Genomic DNA, 22,578 nt, shown 5'->3' on the forward strand with positions numbered 1-22,578 from the left:
ATAAAAAAATTAAAAGCATGTATATATATATATCTGTATATCTATACATAGCTATATCTATATCTATATCTACATGATATAAAAACCTGAATGAAACCTTCCTTACCAGACCTTACAAACATATTAAATTTATTATTGGCATCACATAGATGTGAAAAAATATATTATAGAGGATATTAATGGATTTTAAACAGAATAGAAAGATGTTAAATTCAGGGAGTTTTATTTTCATGTAGCTATAAAACATTACACTAGGGTATATGTTTTAGGATTGCTTGCCCTGGAGGTATCTGGCTATAGCCCTCTCAAGGATCTATAGAACTGTAGGGCTGTAAAACCTCGGATATTATCTGTCCAATTTCATCATTTTACAGTTTAGAGGACTGAGGTCCAGAGAGCTTAGGTGGCTTATCCAGTGTTGGTGACAGAGTTAAGAGTGAAAAGCTGGACTCTATTTTTTGGTCACCTTCCATGAAACTATTAATTCCTTTAAAATATTCAAATAGACCTGAGAATACAGAATTTTGAGAATGCAAAATAAATAAATTATGGTTTGCCCTGAAGGTGGTTCGTGTACAGCAAACTAACAAGGAATTGATAACACTACCGAAGAGATCAAACATAAAGTGGCAGTCAGGTCTGTATGAAAGGATTCCCAGGTCTGTGCTCTTTATGCAAAACAGATAGCTTTTTTGTAAGTCAGAGGCCTGGGTCCAACTGGAAAAATTACAGTAGACTGAAAAAAAAAAAGGCTGTCAACAACCATTTAGACAAGCAGATAAAGATTTTCACTGTATACTATGCTAAAAGTGTGAGCAGAGAAACAAATTTTGTTTGAAATGTTTGGTTTCATTTGACATTTTGGCTTCGATGAAAGCAGTCCGTGGATTTATTTGTATTAAAAGTTTCAGAATAGCGCTTTCCCTCAGCAGAGCATGTTCAAAGCATGTCCACAACTTCACCTCTTCTTCTTGCCCTTCTCTCTCCTAAGTTCCAAGGGTCCTTCTTTTGCTTCTGTAACTTGTTTCCTGAGCCTTCACAACCCAGCTGGCTCACTTCTACTACATCTGTAACATTCTAAATAAATGTTCTCTTATAATTTGAAAAGAATGTTTCAGAACAGTGTTTAACAGCTCCCCCCAAAAAGAAACCATAAAAATAAAAACGTATATTTTTATTGTATTTTCTAAATATCTTTTTTCTTTTAAAGGAGGCTTAAATTTGAAATTTAATAGCACTAATTTTGCTGCTCCAGTAGAGTATAACTACTTGTAAGTCAGGAAGGGTTGTTTATATCAATTATTCACAACAAGAAAGTTCCAGCTCTGACAGCCAATTTTTACTGAAGAAAGATATGAGGCTATTGTTTATCATACACTGCTGACTGAATTACATGAAATAAAAGGAAAGCAGTATGTTGCTTTCTTGATGAATACAGACACTCATTGTTTAGTCCAAGTACATATATCATACTATTTCAAGTAATACATATAAAAAGCTGAATTTCAAACTCTATTTTTACAATGTTAGCTAGCTTTTTCATATTAAAATTCTGATGATAGTATACTCAGCCTCTATTTTATTAAAAATTTTCTTTTGCTACTTTTAAAATATAAATAGTAATAAGGAGCTATGAAAACTATTTTTGTTCCTGACAAGATTACTCAGAATTGTTATGCACAAAGCAGACTTTGAAACAGGTCTAGCATGTTAATTTTCAAAACAGGGCGTACATGGTTTGATACACAATAACATAGTACAATTACATAGTGAAATGTGTTGAGGCTGCCAAAAGAATGTTAATGATACAATTAGACTATCTTCCTCTCCCCCGCAAAAAACCCCAAAGGTGGAAAGCATGGTATATTTTAAAGATAATTATTTTGGAGATATCCAGAACCCTAACATTTTTCTTTCTTTTTAATTTAAGTTATTTTGTTTTATTTTTGTATTGTTGTTCAAGTACAGTTGTCTCCATTTTCCCACCACCACTCCCCCACCCCCGCACCTTCCACTTTCAGTCCTTCTCCCCTTTGGCTTTGTCCATGGGTCCTTTATACATGTTCCTTGACAACCTTCCCCTTTCCCCCATTATTCCCCTCCTCTCTATCCTTTGGTTACTGTCAGTTTGTTCTTTATTTCAGCGTCTCTGGTTATATTTTGCTTGCTTGTTTGTTTCGTTGATTATGTTCCACTTAGAGGTGAGATCATATGGTATTTGTCTTTCACTGCCTGGCTTATTTCACTTAGCATATTGCTCTCCAGTTCCATCCATGCTGTTCTGACAGGTAGGAGCTCCTTTTTTGTTTTTGTTGGGTAGTATTCCACTGTGTAAATGTACCACAGTTTTTTGATCCATTCATTTACTGATGGGCACTTAGGTTGCTTCTAGCATTGGGCTATTATAAACTGTGCTGCTATGAACATTGGGGTGCATAGGTTCTTTTGAGTTGGTGTTTCAGGATTCTTAGGGTATAGTTCCAGCAGTAGAATTGCTGGATCAAAAGGCTGTTCTATTTTTAGTTTTTTGAGAAATTGCACACTATTTTCCACAGTGGCTGAACCAGTCTGCATTCCCATCAACAATATACTAGGGCTCCCTTTTCTCAACAATATACATCCTTGCCGGCACTTATTGTTTATTGATTTGTTTTTGATGGCCATTCTGACCGGTGTGAAGTGGTATCTCGTTGTGGTTTTAATTTGCATCTCTCTGATGGCTAGTGATGCTGAACATCTTTTCATATGTCTCTGGGCCCTCTGTGTGTCCTCCTTGGAAAAGTGTTTGTTCAGGTCCTTTGCCCATTTTTTTCCCTAGGGAAGAGTGCGAACACAGTCCCCCACTATCACAAATTATGCAGTCAAGTTTCCCACATTTGGGTAAATTGTAGGGGTCAGCACATCCAGAGTGCAATGGATAAGCCTCACCCTGGGAAAACCACCTTCTTCATGATCATGGTATCTCCCCTCCCAGGTAAGTATCCTTTGCCCATTTTTTAATTGGATTGTTTATCTTCCTGGAGTGGAGTCATGTGAGTTCTTTATATATTTTGGGGATCAAACCCTTGTCTGAGATATCATTGGCAAATATACTTTCCCATATAGTTGGTTCCCTTTTCATTTTGCTGATTTTTTTTCTTTTTTAAGTATATTTTATTGATTATGCCATTGCAATTGCTTATTTTTTTCTCCCTTTTATCCTTCCTCTGCCCTGCATCCCTCACCCTCCAGCATCCCCTGCCCCTTAGTTCATGTCCATGGATCGTACCTGTAAGTTCTTTGGCTTCTCTGTTTCCTGTACTATTCTAAACTTCCTCCTATCTATTTCGTACCTACCACTTATGCTTCTTATTTCCTGTAACTTCTCCCCTCCACTCCTCCACTCCCCACTGATAACCCTCCATGTGATCTCCATTGCTATGATTCTGTTCCTGTTCTAGTTATTTGCTTAGTTTTTGTTTTTTAGGTTGATAGTTATGAGTTTGTTGTCATTTTACTGTTCCTAGTTTTTTATCTTCTTTTTCTTAGATAAGTCCCTTTAACATTTCATATAGTGAGGGCTTTGTGATGATGAACTCCTTTAATTTGACCTTATCTGGGAAGCACTTCATCTGCCCTTCCATTCTAAATGATAGCTTTGCTGGATAGAGTGATCTTGGATGTAGGTCCTTGCCTTTCATGACTTTGAATAATTCTTTTCAGCCCCTTCTTGCCTGCAAGGTTTCTTTTGAGAAATCAGCTGATAGTCATATGGGAACTCCTTTGTAGGCAACTGTCTCCTTTCCTTTTGCTGCTTTTAAGATTTTCTCTTTATCTTTAATCTTGGATAACTTAATTATGATGTGCCTTGGTGTGTTCCTCTTTGGGTCCATTTTCTTTGGGACTCTCTGGGGTTCCTTGACTTCCTGGAAGTCTATTTCCTTCACCAGATTGGGGAAGTTTTCCTCCATTATTTGTTCAAATAAATTTTCAATTTTTTGCTCTTCTTCTCTTTCTGGCACCCCTATGACTTGGATGTTGGAGCACTTAAAGTTGTCCCAAAAGTTCCTGAGCCTCTCCTCAATCAATTCCTTGAGCATCCTGATTACCAGTGTTTTGAACTCTGCATTATATAGGTCATCCATCTCTTCATTGTTTAATTTTTTTCTGGAGTTTTGATCTGTTCTTTCATTTGGGCCATATTTCTTTGTCTCGGCGCACCTGTTATGTTTTAAGGGGGTGGAGCCTTAGGTATTCTTCAGAGCAAGGCAACCCTCTTTGCTGTGTTGTGGTGCTTTCTGTGGGGGAGGGGTCAGAGAGGGAACAATACCACTCACTTGCTCTGCTCCAGCCCCACTTTCCAATGAACTCTCCTGTGAGACTGGGAGTTTCTCCCGCCATCACAACCCCCACAGCATTTTACAGCTAGAGGTTTTGAGTCTTGAGTTTCCTGTTTAGCCAGCCTTGCCTCACCTGCGTGATTTGACCCCTGCCTTGCCACATGTCCTCTCTGCTCAGCTGCCCATCTTTGCCCCTTCTACCAGTCTCGATGAATGTTTCTTTAACTACTTGGTTGTCGCAGTTCCATGCCATTTGATTTTCTGGCACTTCTGGTTGTTTATTGTTTTTAAATTGGTTGTCATCCTTCTTTTGGTTCTGAAAGGAAGCAAAATGTTTCTACCTACTCTTCCCTCTTGGCCAGAACTCTGCTGATGTTTTCTTTTGCTGTGCAGAAGCTTTTATTTTGATGAAGTCCCATTTGTTTATTCTTTCCTTTGTGGCCCTTGCGCTAAGGGACATATCAGTGAGAATATTGCTGCATGGAATATCTGAGATTTTTCTGCCTATGTTCTCCTCTAGGACTTTCATGGTGTCATGACTTATGTTTAAGTCTTTTATCCATCTTGAGTTTATTTTTGTGTATGGTGTAAAAGTTTCATGTTTTTGCATGTAGCTGTCCAGATCTCCCAACACCATTTGTTGAAGAGGCTATTTTTACTCCATTTTATGCTTCTGCTCCCTTTGTTGAATATTAATTAACCCTAGAGGCATAGGTTTATTTGGGGGCTCTCTATGTTGTTCCATTGATTTATGTATCTGTTGTTATGCCAGTACCGGACTATTTTAATTACAGTGGTCTTATAATATAGTTTGATGTCAGGTATTATGATCTCTCCTACTTTGTCCTTCTTTATCAAAATTGTTGAGGCTATTTGGGGTCATTTATGGTAGAACTCTGACACTTTTCTGGCAGTTATATCTATAATCTAGATGCACTACATGTCTTTATGATTATATTATTGAAAATGAAATCTTTACTTTTGCAGAATTTATAAAAACCCTAATCCAGTAAAAGATAATTTTTATAATGGTTAAAGGCTGTACCAGTTACTACAAGTTATTAACTCAGCTTATAATCTTCTAGGAATATATAAAAATGCTTTAAAATAAAATTTTAATCATTTGTAAAGAAATAATTACTAAAGGCTTTCAAGTCATCCATCAGCCTGCCATTATATATTTTATTTTATTTTTAACTTATTTTAGAGAGAGAGGATAAAGGAGAGAGGAAGAGAGGGACAGAAACATTATTGTGAGAGAGAAACACTGATCAGTTGCCTCTCATACATCCCTGGCTGGGGACTGAACCCCCAATGCAGGCATATGCCATCCCAGGAATGAAACCTGCGACCTTTTGCTTTGCAGGATGAAACTCAACCAATCAACTCACACTGACCAGAGCCTGACATCATATATTTTAAATGTAATTTACATTTTCCACCATATTTAAAATATTGTAGTTGATTATTCTTGCTAATGTTGGAATTTCCATCCTTAGACTTGCATTTATATTTGAAGTAGCAAAAAATTATTGCTTTTTGGTGCTCAAGATGGTTGGCAGAGGTTAATACATAATATTTGGTCAAATTGTTACTGCTTGCTTTTTTGTTTGTTTTTTAATTTGTTATATATACACAATCTGCAAGGCACTAATTTTTTTACCTTATTACTTTTTTAATTGTTGTTGAAGTACAATTTTCTACCTTATTACAATTAATATTCCTTGAGAGAGAATAAAGAGAAACTTCAGTTTTTAAATGGATCAATGACAAACAAAATATTCCTTCATAAACCTCAACTTAGTCTTCTAGAAAGAATTTAAATGAGCTATAAGAAAAGCATAAACTTTAGGCAATGGTATGCTATAAAGTAGAAACATTACAGTCTATATTATTCAGCAGTTTCTTGTTTACAAGTCATATAAATTTAAGGTCAAATTGACTAAAATAAAAGAGGAAATTCATTAACTAACATGGAGAACTCAAGAGTTAGGTCCTGCTTCAGGGACTGCTAAATTCAGATGCTCAATAGAGTTCTCTTTCAGTTCTCAGCTCTAATTTTCTTTGTGCTTTTGAATATTTCATGTGAATCATCTTAGGTGGCCTTTGGAAACTCTGGATTTACTCCTAACTATTCTCAATAGTTCCAATAAAATCACAACACTAAGTATCATTGGGTGACGAATCTTGCACACATCCTTGAAGCAGAGGAGGTGGAATGTGCTCATGGAGGAAGGACAGATCACATGCCCACTCCTGGATCAGAAAGCTATCATCAGCTCCAGCCAACCTGCATGGACTGAAAGTGGGAAAGCTGGTTCCTGAAAGGAGAACCAGATGATACTACCAGAGGAAAGATGCTGAACAGGAAAAAAAAAAAACACAACAAATATCTACTTTACTCTCAAATGCAGATTATAGTAGTCTAATTATTGCAAGATAACTTCTACTGACTCAATATCTTTTCCACATAAAATACTTGATTTTAGTTTTAAATGACTAGCATTAAGAATGTAGACTTATCTTGATTTTTATGGTACCAGAATGGAAAGATAGAGTCTTTGGAAGCAAGCTTACAAGGAACCATCTTTTGCCTCAGATCTACATGAAGGAAAGCAGGGTTTTAATTACCCTCATTCATTATTTTAAAGCATATTTTGTTCTATTATTCTAGTATTTCTATAGCACCCCTTTTATTACTTTGTCATTGCATATAATACATTTTTAAGCTAAATTTCTGTTTTTCTTTTTTCCATTATTGGTAAGCTGGTTTTTTTTCTGCCAAAATGAAGTTCACATTATAGCTCTAGGCAAAGAGACAGAGGGGGGAAGGTGTCTTCTTTGAAAGGAAGAAGTTATGCAGTGGGAAGCCCGCCCCCTTTGTCCAAGGGGTTATGCAGGGAGTCAAAGGCAAGACAGGGATCTTCAGTAACAGGTTGGAGAGACATAGTCAGCTGGAAGAAGCCAATGGATCCTGACTAAGCTGAGATGGGATAGACAAGGGATTTATTAGCATCAGACACTAGCAGCAGGTGCAGATCAGTGATTCATCCAGTATGAATAATATGACAGTACTGGTTGTTTATAGCCAGTGTTGATATTCATAGATGCCCATGCTGTCTGGTTTTAAAAAATTTTTTACTATCACAACCAATAAATGACAACTAAATTTCAGCTGTTGTTTAATCAGTGCACATCCAAAGATGAGCATGAGGCCAGCGTGCCCTCTCTTCCCCAGCGCCATGACGTGATTTACATTTTTCTCCCACACATCAAATGCCATCTTAAAGAGAAATAGAGGAAGGAGAATGAGAATGAGACAATATTGCAGGGTTACTTTAGAATTATGCAAATAATCTGCACCAATAATTGGATGGACTTGTATTCGAGACAGATTGGGCTACATTAAGTGTTTATTTCAGCCCTGCTTCCTAGTGAGTCATGAAAAACTAGATCGGTTATAGAAAAATGAAGAAGCCTCATAACATGCACATCCAGCTTGTGGTGCATGTAACTTTGCAAGCCTGATACATATATAAATGAATTAGCTTTGAATGTAAATTCATACTATTGCCACTAGCTAGGGGTCAGTTAATTTACCCATAGACATTTGCCTGGGATCTCTCTGTGATGTTAAAACATAAAATATAACATAAAAATAATGTAACAAAAACATAAAATAAGAGTGGCCTTGAACCCTATAAGCACAACTATGACACAACTGGAGAACAACATTTTAACAATGAAAAGGAACACTAAAAAACACCTTTAGATCATTATCTAAAATAAGAAAAAGATGGAAATCTACTAGTTATAAGAGGGGTTAGTTGCCTTTTCTTCTAGGTAAATTTAGTAAAGATTATACTTTTTTATAACTAGATTATCTAGTAATGGAAATAGTAGTACAGACTAAAGAAGAAAATAGGAAAAACTTTCAGCAAATATTGTATAACAAGTACAGATAATATCGTATTTGATAGGATAGTAATGCAATTGATATTAAATATCAATATCCAATATTGATAGATAATACTTAGGGCAAAAAACCCATGAAGACACATACTTACATAGAAAGGATATATACAGAAAATTTACAAAGGAGGAAAAACAAAAAGAAAACATGTGGAAGTGATTATTTTCAGTAATTAAAGATAAACCACATAAATGATTTATATACATAAAAAAAGACCCTTTCTCACTATTGAAATAGCGATAATGTAAACTTTTTAGTAATTTAGCAGTGTGTACCAAGTCATAAGAAGATAGAAATATGGGGACTGTAACTTAAGAAAGCAACCTCAAATGTGGAAAATTCTAGATTCACAAATATATTCATCATGATTTTTAGCAGTAAAAAAGAGGAGACCACCTAAACATTTCAAAGTAGGAGAATGAGTAACTACTCCTAATTATTGGCATATTATTCAGGTACTATAAATACAAGTTATTAGAACCAGGACAAAATGGTTTTTCATACTTAAAGAAAAAAGAAGTGATTTTCAGATTTTTAATGTCATTATTTATAATAAATATACATTAAAAATAAGATTATATCAGAATAGTGAAAGTATCAGGCATCATTTTTCTCTTTTCCAACTACTCATAAGGTACTTAGACATTTTTATTAGTGGCTAAAATAAAGAAAGCAAGTACGGTTCTGGGTGTGGAAAGCCCCGGCTTCTCTTCTGGCCATGACATTAACTGTTAGTGACTGTGGGAACTGAAATGAATATTTTAGGGTGCTAGTTTTCTTTACTACAGGTATCAGTCAATGCAATCCATTCATTCAAGTCTTTCAAACTCTAAAATTATTTTTTCTATGGTTTATAAATGAGGACCATAAGAGGGAGTTACTTTTAAGTTTATTTCAGAATACTGTTGCAAAGATGATACAGAAATGGAGCATAACTCTGTGGTGGGTGAGTTTATAAACAAGAACATAAATAATGCATTTTAACAAGTTCATTACATGCTTAAAATATTTTGTGAATTATGGAAAAGTTATAGTCGAAAGTAAGGTCATTAAATAAAAACAAAGGATTAAATAACACTCAACAACAATTTAACAATATATCTTTTGTGCAAAGCATTGTGTAGTAAACATACAGAGAATCAAATTTGAAAGATAAAATTTAAAACAGAAAAGTTACATTAAATATAAAGCAAAGTTCACTCATTTTTTAAAATTAGAATAATTTTTGTGTGTTCTATTTAAAATGTTTGCTTATCATCAGGTAATGAATATATTTTGCTACATTATCTTTGAAAAGTTTATTTTTATGTCTATATTTAGATATATAATCCAGTTGGGAATGAAGTTTTTAAAAAGAATATGTTGTCATATAGGATTTACCTCCTCACCATTTACTGAAAACATGTTTTGATTCGCTTCTTTTTCCAACCCCCGCATGCCACTTTTGACATAAATCATACATATGTGGGTTTGTCTCTAGGGCCTCTGTTCTGGCCTACTTGCCTACCTTTATACTCATGCCACACAATCTTAATTACTGTAGTTTTATAATAAATCAATATTTAGAAGTGTAAGTCCAGCTTTCATTGTCTTCTTCACGATTACTTTGGTTCTTTGCATTTCTTTATATAATACATTTTGGAATCTGCTCATTGATTGATATACACTGAAAAAATAACCTTTGAGATTTTGATTGGGATAACATAAAAATGGATTAATTTGTGAGAAACTGGTATCTTTACAAGCAAATTTATCAAGTCATACATGTATATCCACCATTTATTTAGGAACTTAAGATGACCTCTATACTTTTTATTTTTCTCTGTATAGAAGTTGTATGCTTTATCAAAATTATTCCTTTGTATTGTATGTTTTTGTTGCTTTTGTAAATGTTTTTTTAAAGGAAAATTTAATTAGCAACATAATTATATGTTGCTAATATGGAAATACAAATAATGTTTATACAGTGATTGAACATTATTGCATTCACTTATTAATTCTAGCATTTACTTAAAATTCTTTTGAATTTTCTACTATTCCATTATGCTATCTATGAAAAATCAGAATTCTGTTTGTCTCTATCATTTATTTTTTTCTTGCCTCCTTTAGATTAATAAAGTATTTCTAAATTCTCTTTCCTCTATGTTATTCCATTTATTAGATATTATTTTGCTATTCTTATATTGGATATCCTAAAGATTGCAACATGAATACTTAACTTATTAGGATCTCAAAAATTTAGTCATATTTTTACCTCTCAAACAATTCAAAAAACTTTCAATACTTTATTTATCCTTTCCTCCTTTTGATACGTATTTTTTAACTCCAAAATACATTACATTTGATTTTTCAGTCAAAATCTATTTAGTTTTATCTACTTGTTTATATTTTTTATTTGTTTCCTTCTTTCCTGAGTTTTTATGCTGTTATCTAGGGTAATTTTCATTTTTGTCTGAAAAAACGTCCTTTAGTATTTTATGTTAGAATGTGTCAATGATGAAATCTCATTTTTGTTATTTAGATATGCTTTTATTTTCTCTTCAGTTTAAAAGATAATTTTGGGGGTTGGAATTTTAGATTGGCAGTTATTTTATTTTAAATACTTTTAAGGTTTTATTCCACTGCCTCTGTCATGCATTATTTCTCTTAAGAAGGTACAAATCTTGTATAGATCTTTTGAAATTATCTTTTTCCCCCTCATGCTTTTTATTTTCTTCAGCTTTAGTATGGTGTTTATAGATGTGGGGTTTTTTTGCATTTATCCTGTTTGGTTTTATGGCATTTCTTGAATCTGTATGTCTCTCATTAGTTTTGGAAAGAATATTGTCCATTATCTCTTTCAACATACTCCTGACCTAATCTCTATATCCTCTCCTTTACAGACTCTAGTTGTATATATGTTAGATACTTTGCTTTGTCCAGATGATTTTCTTGCTATATTCTATTTGTTGGTCTTTATACATCTGTGGTTATTATTACTAACTTTTCTTCCAGTTTCACCAGTCTTCTCTTCTACTGTGTCTGTATTGTTAAACTCATTTATTGAATTAACTTGAATTATTATGACGGGGTTTTCTTTACTTTTAGAATTTCCACTTTATTATTTTTTCATATAGTTAAGTTTGTTAAAAAGTCTCCATTTTTTCATCTAATATTTTGGACATGTTATCCTTAATTATTTTAAAGTGTATGTTGGTTAACTCCAATATTTTCCGATCCCATCTCTGACTCTAATGAGTGTTGGACAATATAAATTTCTATGTCACTCTTTCTCATCTACCAGATAAAGAGATCTGTTATTGTGATAAACAAAACTACTTTGTTTACACTACTTGAAGCATCACCTTACAATATTGAGCTAAGCTTAGCCACAGACTTTTATTTAAAAGTAAGGGGTTTATATAGAATTATCTCTAGGTTCTTTTCTAATTCTACAAGATTAAGTCTATAGCTATTTTGGAATATCTTCAATGTTTGGCTCTGTGCTAGATACGGAGGGGAGATTTTATCTAAATTTAGCATTCAAGGCAGTACTATTTAGACTGAAAGTTCATTGGCAATTTTCTATCTTTTTCACTGCTCTCTCTGTCCTCGAGTGCAGTTCTAGGTGTAGGGCATGTGCTCAATAAGTACTGGCTGAATAAATAAATGAGTGATTTAGTTAATTGTATTAGAAACACAGATAAGTGATAGAACTTACAGTCTTTCTTTTGAAGGATTAATTTTAAAAGGTGACTGGCTGAACATAAAAAACTTAAAGAATAGGGAGGAGTTAAGAAATGATAATTATGCTTTAGTAAGCAGTTACATAGTAGATACTTTTCTGAATGTTCCATCTATATTATATCAAGTAGTACTTAACAGTTTCTCTGTGAAGTAAACATTTGGAGGGAGGTTAGGTTTTCTACCTGAAAGTGGTGAAGGTAGAATTCAAACTCAGGTCTATCAGACCCCAAAGCTTTTAACTATTACTATACATTGCTTAAGGTTTTAATCATAAGACCAGAAAGAAAAGTCTTTTCATGGACAATTAAAAATCAATAAACCTATACATACATAAATATAGGTAGTAGATTCAGGTATAGAGTAATGTATGTAAAAGAGAGAAATATTTTTTGCTTCTGGAGTTTTTATGTTTTATCTTCTCTGGTGCTTTTTTCCTTAACTCTGTAAGAAAATATCCAATATCTTCCTCACTAATCCATAACCCACCTGCCAATGAGTAGAGAATTTTAAAAAATGTATACAGTTTGAGATAGTCTCTTTACATGCTAAAAATAGATTTAGTTTCTTCACATGCTAGAAATAGATTTTTAAAAATATTGGCATACACATAACATATACATAGTCATATATTTATGCAGGAGAGAGAGAATATGTTTTCCCTCCACACAGCAGATTGGGCAGAAAAATCAAGTTCACTTGTCTAGTTACTAAGCATACAATAACTTCCAGAATTAGAAAAAATGTTCTTGGTTTATTTTTTCACAAAAATCTCTTTGAATGATACTCCAGTGACGGGCTGTTATATCGTTTGCCAAAAGATAAGTTAAAAAAAAATTCTTGGAAAGTGAAGTTATTTTAGAAATCTTATTTTATACACATAGCCTCAAGACGACACATTTTCATCACAAGGATGAGAAATAAGAAGGCCAGAAAGAGTTTAATAGAATAAATAGACTAAAATAGAATGGAGCCATTTCTTCTAAAACGCCCAATATTCTTCAAACAAACACCTCTTTTTCTTGCCGGTGCATCTTCAATAGCAGACTCCCCTGCAGCGGTCAGAGGCCGCCCTGTCTCCCAGGCCCCATCTCTCACTTCTTTCCCCTTGTTTGCTCCACTTCAGCCTCGCTGTCTTTTGTGGTGTTCACTGAATGCATGGATGCTTGAATACATTCCTCACTCAGGACTTCTGCACTAACTTTTCCTTCTGCCTGAAATGTGCTTCCCAACATGTCTATTTCATTCCCTTTCATTTTTCAGGTTTCTGTTCAAACATTACCTTTCCATTGAAACCTCTGATCACTCCTTGTAAAAGAGTAACCCGTGCCCTGCCTTACCCTCAGCATCTACCCTAGCAGTGTTTCCTTCTTTCCTTTATTTTCTTCTATTGCATGTGCCTCCTTCTGACATAATATGTAATTATTTGTTTATTTCTGCAGTTACTATCTATCTCTTCCTTTGGGATACAAGCTTCCTGAGGGAAGAAAATTTATTTTGTTCACTTTTGTATCTCAATGACTACAGCAGAAATTGTGACATGGTAGCACTCATTAAATATTTGTTGAATAAATGAATTTGGATGCATAATAGGAAGCATTTTCAGGAGGTGTTTTGTCTTCTAAGCCATTAAAAGGTAATTATTCATAAAAATTAAATTTAATCTTCTAGTTAGAACATAGCAATGGCATGTTAAAAATTGCTATGCATTCCTCTCTCCTAGAGAAATTCTTGTACATATCTGCAGCTGGTTAAATTTCTATTGGTATCTCCATAAAAATGGAAATATTTGTAGCTACCTTCATTTCAATTAATTTTTCCATCATGATTCATGTATTTTAAGAGAAATGAAATCTTCTCTGTCCTGTTAATGGTTGTTTCCCAAAAAAATAAAAACAGTGAAAGGAACCAAATAAATACTTCTTAAATACGTGTATCTATATACACCTATATTATGTATATATTCTGTGTATAATGCCGTATGTCATTAGAACCTCTTTATTATTTGATGGAGAAAGATGGCTTCTCTTGTATCTTCAATAGAGCCAAATGCTTCAACCTTGTAAATTACCAAGGTATTAACCAAAGTCAGCTGCAACTTATAAATGCTCCTTTTTTATAAGAAGTCAATTTGGGCATGTGTTCTCCTCAGTATTCCATAGCATTTGATCTCTTTTGCTCATGCCATCCAGTTTTTTTTATAGTAAACAACCTATCTTTATGAGGGCTCCTTAAGCCCAACAATCCACTCAGCATGCTCTGAAGAACACGCACACATGCACATTCACTGAAGTTCATTGTTTTGACATAACATGGGATTGAGGTTTTTATTTTCTTCACAAAAAGATATTTGTGATACTAATTAAGTCACTTACATGGATGGCAATATAACCCATAAAGAAACTGGACAATAGTATTAGGAACTATAATATTACCTTAAATACGCAACAGATGTTCAAACAGGAGACTCACTTTTGCTTAGAGCACAAGTCACACTCTGGCAAAAGGCACTTAGAGAAACACAGTAGCTCCTGCAAGCATCCAGAGAGTTGTTTTAGACTGTGAGATGCATAGCACGGTAGCACAGGCACGGGGGAGTCTTAGGCTTTGGAGAGAAGGTGGCAAATTAACAATACTTGTATGAAAGTTTGCAATACAGCAGCAATGATCAAGGGCTTTCTTTTTTAAAAAAAAATTAATGGCTTTTTTTGGGGGGGAGAGGAAGGTGAGAGAGAGAGAGAAAGAGAGAGAGAGAGAGACATCAGTTTGTTGTTTCACTTATATAAGCATTCATTGGTTGATTCTTGTTTGTGCCCTGACTGGGGGTGGAACCCACAACCTTGACATAGACAACACTCTAACCAACTGAACTACCTGGCCAGGGTCAGATCAGGGGCTTCCATTGCTCCATAATTACTTAGAGTTTAATGTGATTCCTGAAAGAATTCTATATATAAAGGTAACTACACTAGGCCCTTCCCTCTGTTGATATTTTTTTGGTTTATTGTGTGCTTTAAACCTAGGAAGATCACACTGAGCATCTCTAACACTGTGTTATTAAAATATTTATAGAGCCTCCTTTCACCCTTGAAAGTGCACCCATTTGTATATAAATTGTCAGATTACCATGTTTATTTATTTACTCCCCTCTGTATACAATCAAGTGAAAAGTTTCTTTGTCTCAGAGGCAGCAGCCATTCCAGATGGTTCTCTTTGCAGACCACATCCTTGGGAAGACATTCATATGAAAGACACAAGAAAGGCCTAAGAATTACTTTTGATCATTTAAAGAATACATCTTGCTGTTTGTAAATAATTTCAAAATTATGGTTCTGTGTGTATGTATATGATTTTGAAATATGAATATTTTTTACTTTAAATTTAGCCTTGTTTATATGAACACCAGTAGGACCCTAATATTTATTAATTTATTTTTAATTTTTTTATTCTCACCCAAGGACATATTTTTTTCATTGCTTTAGGGAGAGAGGAGGGGAGAAAAGAAGGGAGACAGAAACAATGAAGAGAGGAGCATCAATTGGTTGCTTCCTTTACAGCCTGGACCCAGGGTCTTGCAGGGGGTTGGGGGTGGGGTAGCACACACCTGTTTGCTGACTAGGGATCAAACCAAACTAGGTATGTGCCCTAGGAAGGAAGTGAACCTAAAACAACCTTTCGGGATAACACTCCAACCAACTGAGCCACACCAGCCAGGTGGACCCTAATATTTCAAAAATTACATAAATACCAGCTATATAAAAGGGTTATTATCTTCTTCTCTTTCCCCAGAGTAAATCCACAGCCTCCAAAACATTGAACGATTAATAAATAAAGGAAGAAATGTGCCCTGGCTGGCGTAGCTCAGTGGATTGAGCGCGGGCTGTGAACCCAAGTGTCACAGGTTCAATTCCCAGCCAGGGTACATGCCTGGGTTACAGGCCATAACCCCCAGCAACCGCACATTGACCTCTCTCTCTCTCTCCCTCTCTCTCTCTCCCTCCCTTTCCTCTCTAAAAATAAATAAATAAAATCTTTTTAAAAAAAGCCCTTTCCTTAAAAAATAAATAAATAAATAAATAAATGAAGGAAGGAAAGAAGGAAGAAATGTTAGGAAATCGAGTCCTACTATTTTTTTTCCCAGTAATTGCAACATAACCTCGTAGGGGTCCCTGTGGTTCACACAAAGCCAGAAGCCTAGAATGACTGAAGATGGTATAATGAGTAGTGACACAGGCCTCAGCCACTCAGTTAACTTCCCTGCTTTGTCAGGAAATTGTGTGGTCTTTATATAACTTAGAAAAAAACAGGTTCAAGATTTATATCACTAGATTATAAAAAATAGTATTTTGTCATCTTATGCAAGGAGCTTAAGCCTAAAACAAACCTAAACACTAGATCAACATAGAATTTTTAGGTTTGATTTATTTCACCAAGTCCATAAAACACTCTAAAATATTGTGTTTAGTTATTCCTTTCCTTTCTGTATATCTGTAAGTGTCTCTGTGTTCATAATTATAATTATGATTCATGAAAAGCAAAGAAGTCCCTTACTTAAGTCCTTTCTCTGGAATTTTCTTCATCTTTCCCCACTGTCTCCTTCTCTCCTTTCCTCAGTTTATCCAAGGTGGCTGGACAGGAGTTATCCAGGGCTATAGCAACTTCAGTTCAAGTCCAAGTACCCAAAAGAGCTGTTAATATCGTACCTTCTGTGGGAAAAACCTGGTTTCCTTTGCAGAATTTGTTGATTCAGTCTGTTTAATCTTGGAGAAGCTCAAGTGATTCTAGGTCACCCCTTGAAACCCCTGTCCCTTTCACCTGCACAATGTGGTAGGGAATCCCTTGGGAGGGCTATATTCTTCCTTGGCACTCTGACACAAATTGCAAAACAGGAGCTTGTCTATCATTTATGTAGGAAGTTCTCCCTTTTCTCTAAAGATGAGCATTTGATGAGCACAAATCAACTTTTTAATTTAATTGATTAAAGTAAGCACAGAAACATGATTGGTCCAAAGGATTTTTAAGGTTTCTCACATACCTGAAATAGAGGCTTGTTCTGTGCCTCTCTTCCCCTTGGCTCCTACCTACAGCCCTTAAGTAGTCTTCTCAAATCCATCTCTAACATGTGTCTTGAATTTATTTACTCATTTCCTTCTACATTGGAGCCACCATCATCTCTGGCCTGGACACAGCAGCCTCAAAACTGGTCTCTGTATTTCTACTCTTGCTTTGCTACCACCTCATTTTCCATAGGGAAGCCAGAACAATCTTTGTAAAACAATAATCAGTTCATATTTCCCTGCTCAAAACCCTCCAATACTTTCCTGTTTTTATAGTATAAAATCTAAACTCTTTATGAGGATCTGAAAGACCCTGCAAGATCTAGACCTGGGCAATATCATCTCTTACCACATCCTCTTTTGTTCACCCCTTTCCAGGCATGAAGGACTTTCTCTGTTTATCACATGGGCACAGCTCTGCCAGCCCGGAGCCTCTGCACTAACTGCTCTCTTCCTCTGATCTCTGCAGAGCAGACTCCTTCTTGGCATTCAGGTCGCAGCTCTAGTTTCACCACCTTAGAGAGCCTTCTATGGCTGTCCCACCTAAGGCTGTCCCTTGCACCCTCCCCCAGTAACTTTTTACCACCTCACCTCCACATTATTATATATAGAAAAAACAGTTTTAAAAAATTGCTAAATTCCCAAAGGCCAAGTACAAACAGTGAAAAGCTCTGGTACCTTTGCTTCCCTGGCCCCTCATGGTTGAAGAAGGCTCAACTGGCTTGATAATCTTTGTCACCAGCAAAGCCATGAGCACCGCAAAAGGAAGAGGGTTCTTCTGGAAAACAGAAAATTGAAAAACTGTCAGAGTCCTCTTCACCCTATTGGGGTGCTGCATCTATCTCCTCTGAGATCTGGTGGGACTTGCTACAGACTCAGGACAAGACTCACTTCTCCCCTTGAGATTTCTGAGGGCAGGAAGCTTGCTGGATTCCTCTGCACTAGCAGGGCATTGTTTTAGCACAGTCCAGGGTTTCTAAGAAGGAGAGGACAGGCACATACACATCTTAGTTCTCTCCACCCTTGGGAGAGAGAGAAGTGAAGGATTTCTTCAGTTTCTGTGGTCCCAGGTGAGAGTGGCTGGAACCAGTCCTGAGGGACAGGACTTGTAGAGCTGCACAGGCAGTTTCTTAGTGGTAGTTCTAGATGCAACTGGTATCCAGAAGAGGATATGGGACATACCATTGGTGGGGGCTGAATGAAGACACCTTTGTGCATCTGCCTAGCCATGGAAAATTATTGGTGGCCCTAATACTTCACCTTCTTATGTCTGTGCTCTTTGCAATGCTTTTGCAGCTTGTCCCATCATGGGATGAAACTTTACCCCTGATCTGGCCTTGTGACTTGTTTTGGCCAATAGAGTGTGGTAGAAGTGACTGTGTACCTGTTCTGAGCCTAAGCTCAAGAGGCCTTGCACACTTCTATTCTGTCTTCAATCCCTGTGATCTCTCGGTTCAGGCTAGCCTGTTGGAGGATGAGTTACCATGTGGAGGAGACATGATCTGTGGCAACTGAGCCACCTTATTACCTGCCAATCTTCTTTTGACCTGCCAGCTGATGCAAACACATGAGAGAACCCAGCTGACCCAGCCTATACCAGATGAACTTCAATGAGCAGGCTCGTGAGTAGCAATAAATGGTTTTGTTTTTAGCTACTGAGGTTTGGGATAGGATATTATGCAGCAATAGCTAATGATACTTGGAGTAAGGAAACTGAACACTGCCTGAGAATACCATCTATGTCACCTACTCTGAGATTGTTATTTTAATAAAAACCACCATAATTTGACTGACCTTGATGGAGAAAAGAGATTCTTCCTCCACTTCAGATGGCACCAGGCTCCTGATGTCACCAGCATCCCCAGGGCTCGAGATAAAACTGAGCGATGGCACCACAGTGGAACCAGCTGAGCAGTGACCATAGCTGGCATTAGGATTAGCATGAGAGTATGTGCCTGGCAACTAGTGCAAGCAAGTCTTCAGGAAGATAGTGCATTTGAAATGGGTATCAAAATACTGAAAGCCATGATGGTTTTTTTTAAATAAGAAATAAAGAACTGCTCTATACCAAAAAAGAAAAATAATATTTTGTAGTTTTTGGTTAACACCTGAAGTGCTTAAAAATAAGTACAGATTTATGAGCTATCATCATTTCCTTCACTAGCTATGTTTTATGACTTCTCATAATTACTTAAAAGGGGTTTTATAAACATAGAAGTTTACATTTAAGATGGGTAAAAAAGGGTTTATGGTAAAATAATTTGACAGCAAGAATGTCCTTGACTATCAGAAAATTGGTAAATCTGTCACATCTGAGAGAGAACAGAGTCTGGTCAGATTTATCTCACCTTGCCTTAGTTGAACAGTCAACTAAGTAAAGCACTTTACCTCATTTGCTAGCCTGGATTTTCTTTTTTTGAAAACAGTACAGGCTAAAGCATGTTGCAGTCAAACACTTGAATAATAAAATAATTTTTAGTTCAACTAATTTAGTTCATGATTTTTTCTTAATTAAAATTGATTCCTGTCTTAGAGACAGGTTCATCTCATATTTTTCTTTTTCACAGATTTTTATCTTCTAAGGGTAATTATGCTTATTGCCACCTGTCTTTGGGGCTTGTGCTTTGCCTTGAGCACACATTTGGACAGTCTGTTAGGTGATGCAGGGTCGCAAACAGGTGCTTGTGGGGTGTTTGTTGAAAATGTGATTGTAGATGAGGTTCCAGAGCACAGTGACTGACAGCCTGGACTATGCAAGGAGGCAGACTTGGGAGAAAATCCTGGCTCTGCCAGGGTTTGGTTCAGAGCCTTAGTGCTAAATAGGACAATAGAATTGTTGAAGGATTTTAAAAAGATAAAATATATAAAACACTGTACCTAGTACATGGTGATTTTTAAAAATGATCTCATGAGAATCTTACAGAATAAGCTAAATAAGTTCTAACTTGAAGGTAAATGCTCCAAAAAGAGGTTAAAGTGAAAAAATACATAATTTTATAAACATAATATACTAACCATTTATAATTTACCAATATTGAATTACACTTGTATTTTTCTTTTATGTTGGATTAGTTATTTAAAAGCATTTAGGAGTTAGGACAAAGTTTAATTAGGTCATTTTTTCATGTTCTAATAATAGATTAAATAAAGTTGTGTTCTAGTTTTCAATAAAGAATATTGACCTTACGTTTGGAAAAGGAGAAGAGTACCTATGGATGAGGGCATTTTCAAATAATAACAGTCCGTGTTGACATGTTGCTGTTCTCAGAGTCTTCTGTAGGTGAAAACAAGTTGTTCTGTGAATATTTTAGCAGCATAGAAATTCCTTTAGATATAATCCCAAAACGAACAGACCATTTTCCCATACAAACTCTGAGATTTGGTCTATACTTTGTCATGAGAAAATTGTGTGTCCTCAGCTACTTAACTTTTACAGGCCTCACATCAACCAATATTTAAAGATTATACTATGAAAAATTAATTTATTGTATTAGGTGCTTTGGGTGTTATTAAAAGCGAGAAGACACAGTTCTAATCCTGAAGGAGTTTACAGTCAAATCAGAGAGACAAATACCGAATGTATGTAAATCAGGTAGACTGTCCTTTAAAAAGTATAAATCGTGCTCTGCTTTTAAGAGGTAAAAGCAGAGCGTTTGTTTGGTGGGAGGTGGCCACGGGAGAAATCCTTTTATAGATAACACCTAAAATAAGCCATGAATGATTGGCAGAATTTTAATAGCCACTCTATGGTTCAAAAGAAGGCAGCGACATGAATGCGAGTGTGGAGAAAACATGGGACATGTTTATTCTGTGGTGACAAGGAGTTAATCTGATGTGGCGTGATGATATACACTTAAGGTAAGTGAAGAGAATAAATTAAAGTTACACTGTTTGAGGCCTTGAATTCCAGGGAAAGGATTTAATTCAGTAGGAAATAAGATACTTCATGTTCCTTATCTGAATGAGGAAGTGGGCTGGGACGCTGTTAATCGAGTTGAACAGATACTTAAAGTAGAAACAGTAAGCTCACCATTTAACAAATAAATATTTAGCTACATAGCCCTTCCTGTATAGTTCTATGATATTTGTAAGTATATTTATGTGACTGACAAAAAAGTCTGTATTTTGTTCGCTGAAATTTTCTGACCCTGAGATTTCCACATGTGAACATAGTTTCCCCTCTCCTTTGAACTCTCAGTATTTTATATCTAATTTGCTTATTGCAGTTTGTATTTTCATTTCATATTATCATTATATACATACACATATCTTCTCTTTTTTACCAAATGTTAATTCCAGGAGGTGGGGCCCATGTCCAACCTATCTTTATATACTCTACAGTGCTGTGCTTAAGAGGCAATCAACAATATGTGGTGAATGAGTGAACAGTCTATTATCTGCTTCCCTGTGAAATCTCTATACTAAGTTGAATGTTTTAAGTTACATACTAATTTTTACCTAGAAGATTGCTCTGGAAATGATTGAAAAGAGTACTTGAAAGGCAGATTTCCTAGCTCTCTTAACACTGTTGCTTCATGAATTTGTCAGAGATACATGAAACTCCACACTTCTTCCTGTTGGTTATATTTTTATTACAACAGTAGTACATGTTTGCTGTAGAAACATCATATATTACAGATAAGCAAGAGGAAGAAACCAAAATTTCCCATAATCTTAGCTCAGAAGTAACAGTTACTATTTCAGGAGTTTATGAAGCAGATTCTATATGCATTTTTTTAAAAAGCTTTTAATACACATAGCTAATTTAGAAAGACCAAAGATCCTTTCAGAGATGTTGAGAATGCTCCTCATATATACCAATCACTAATATTAATCCTCGCACAATGGGCAGGAAAAAAATTGTTCCTTTATAAATGTGCTTTCCTTTGAATACTAATTAAGTTGAACTTTTTTCATGTGTTTATTGTGTTTCCCTTGTGAATTGCCTCTTCACATTTTTGCCTGTTTTTCTATTGGGGTATTTCTCTTTCTTACTTTTAAAAATGATTTTTGAGAACTGGTTGTGCATTAATAAACATTTTCCCCAGTCAGGCCTTCTACACATCTCCTCTCAGAGGCACTGATCCCTCAGAGGGGGTCTAACAAACAGTGAAAGTCCCCTCTGGGACCAAGAGGTGATCCTCTAGGATCACCTCTTCCTCTCATTTCTGAGCTGAGTCAATGTCACAAGCTAGAATTCTTCCAAGAATGGAAGCAAACATAACCGCCAGTGAAATATTATTTTCGCTATGAAGAGAATTATTTTCAGAAACCATGGTAAAAATAGCATTTGAATTTTAAAAACGCCCCAAGTTACCTTTAATGATGACTAAGAATTTACAACTTATATGACAACATTGTGTTTACTCTCCAGAATATCATACGTAGTACTAGCTAGCCTAAAAAGAATAGAATGGGACATGCATGTTAGTGATGACAAGTCAGATTTGGTAATTGCAGTTAACAGTAACGCCTGTTCATCCACTGCTGATGCAGTGAAGTACGT

The 22,578-nt window shown here is 35.6% G+C and overlaps 1 non-coding gene across 1 annotated transcript; it reads right to left on the reverse strand.

Annotated features, from left to right (window-relative positions):
- Window positions 1-2,815: 2,815 nt before the first annotated feature.
- LOC114495841 lies at window positions 2,816-2,982 on the reverse strand. Its single transcript, XR_003684506.1, has one exon. It is a non-coding gene; the product is annotated as a U1 spliceosomal RNA (small nuclear RNA).
- Between the last annotated feature and the right edge of the window lie 19,596 nt (window positions 2,983-22,578).

Source organism: Phyllostomus discolor, chromosome 4 (assembly GCF_004126475.2).
Source record: "Phyllostomus discolor isolate MPI-MPIP mPhyDis1 chromosome 4, mPhyDis1.pri.v3, whole genome shotgun sequence".
Lineage (NCBI taxonomy): Eukaryota > Metazoa > Chordata > Mammalia > Chiroptera > Phyllostomidae > Phyllostomus > Phyllostomus discolor.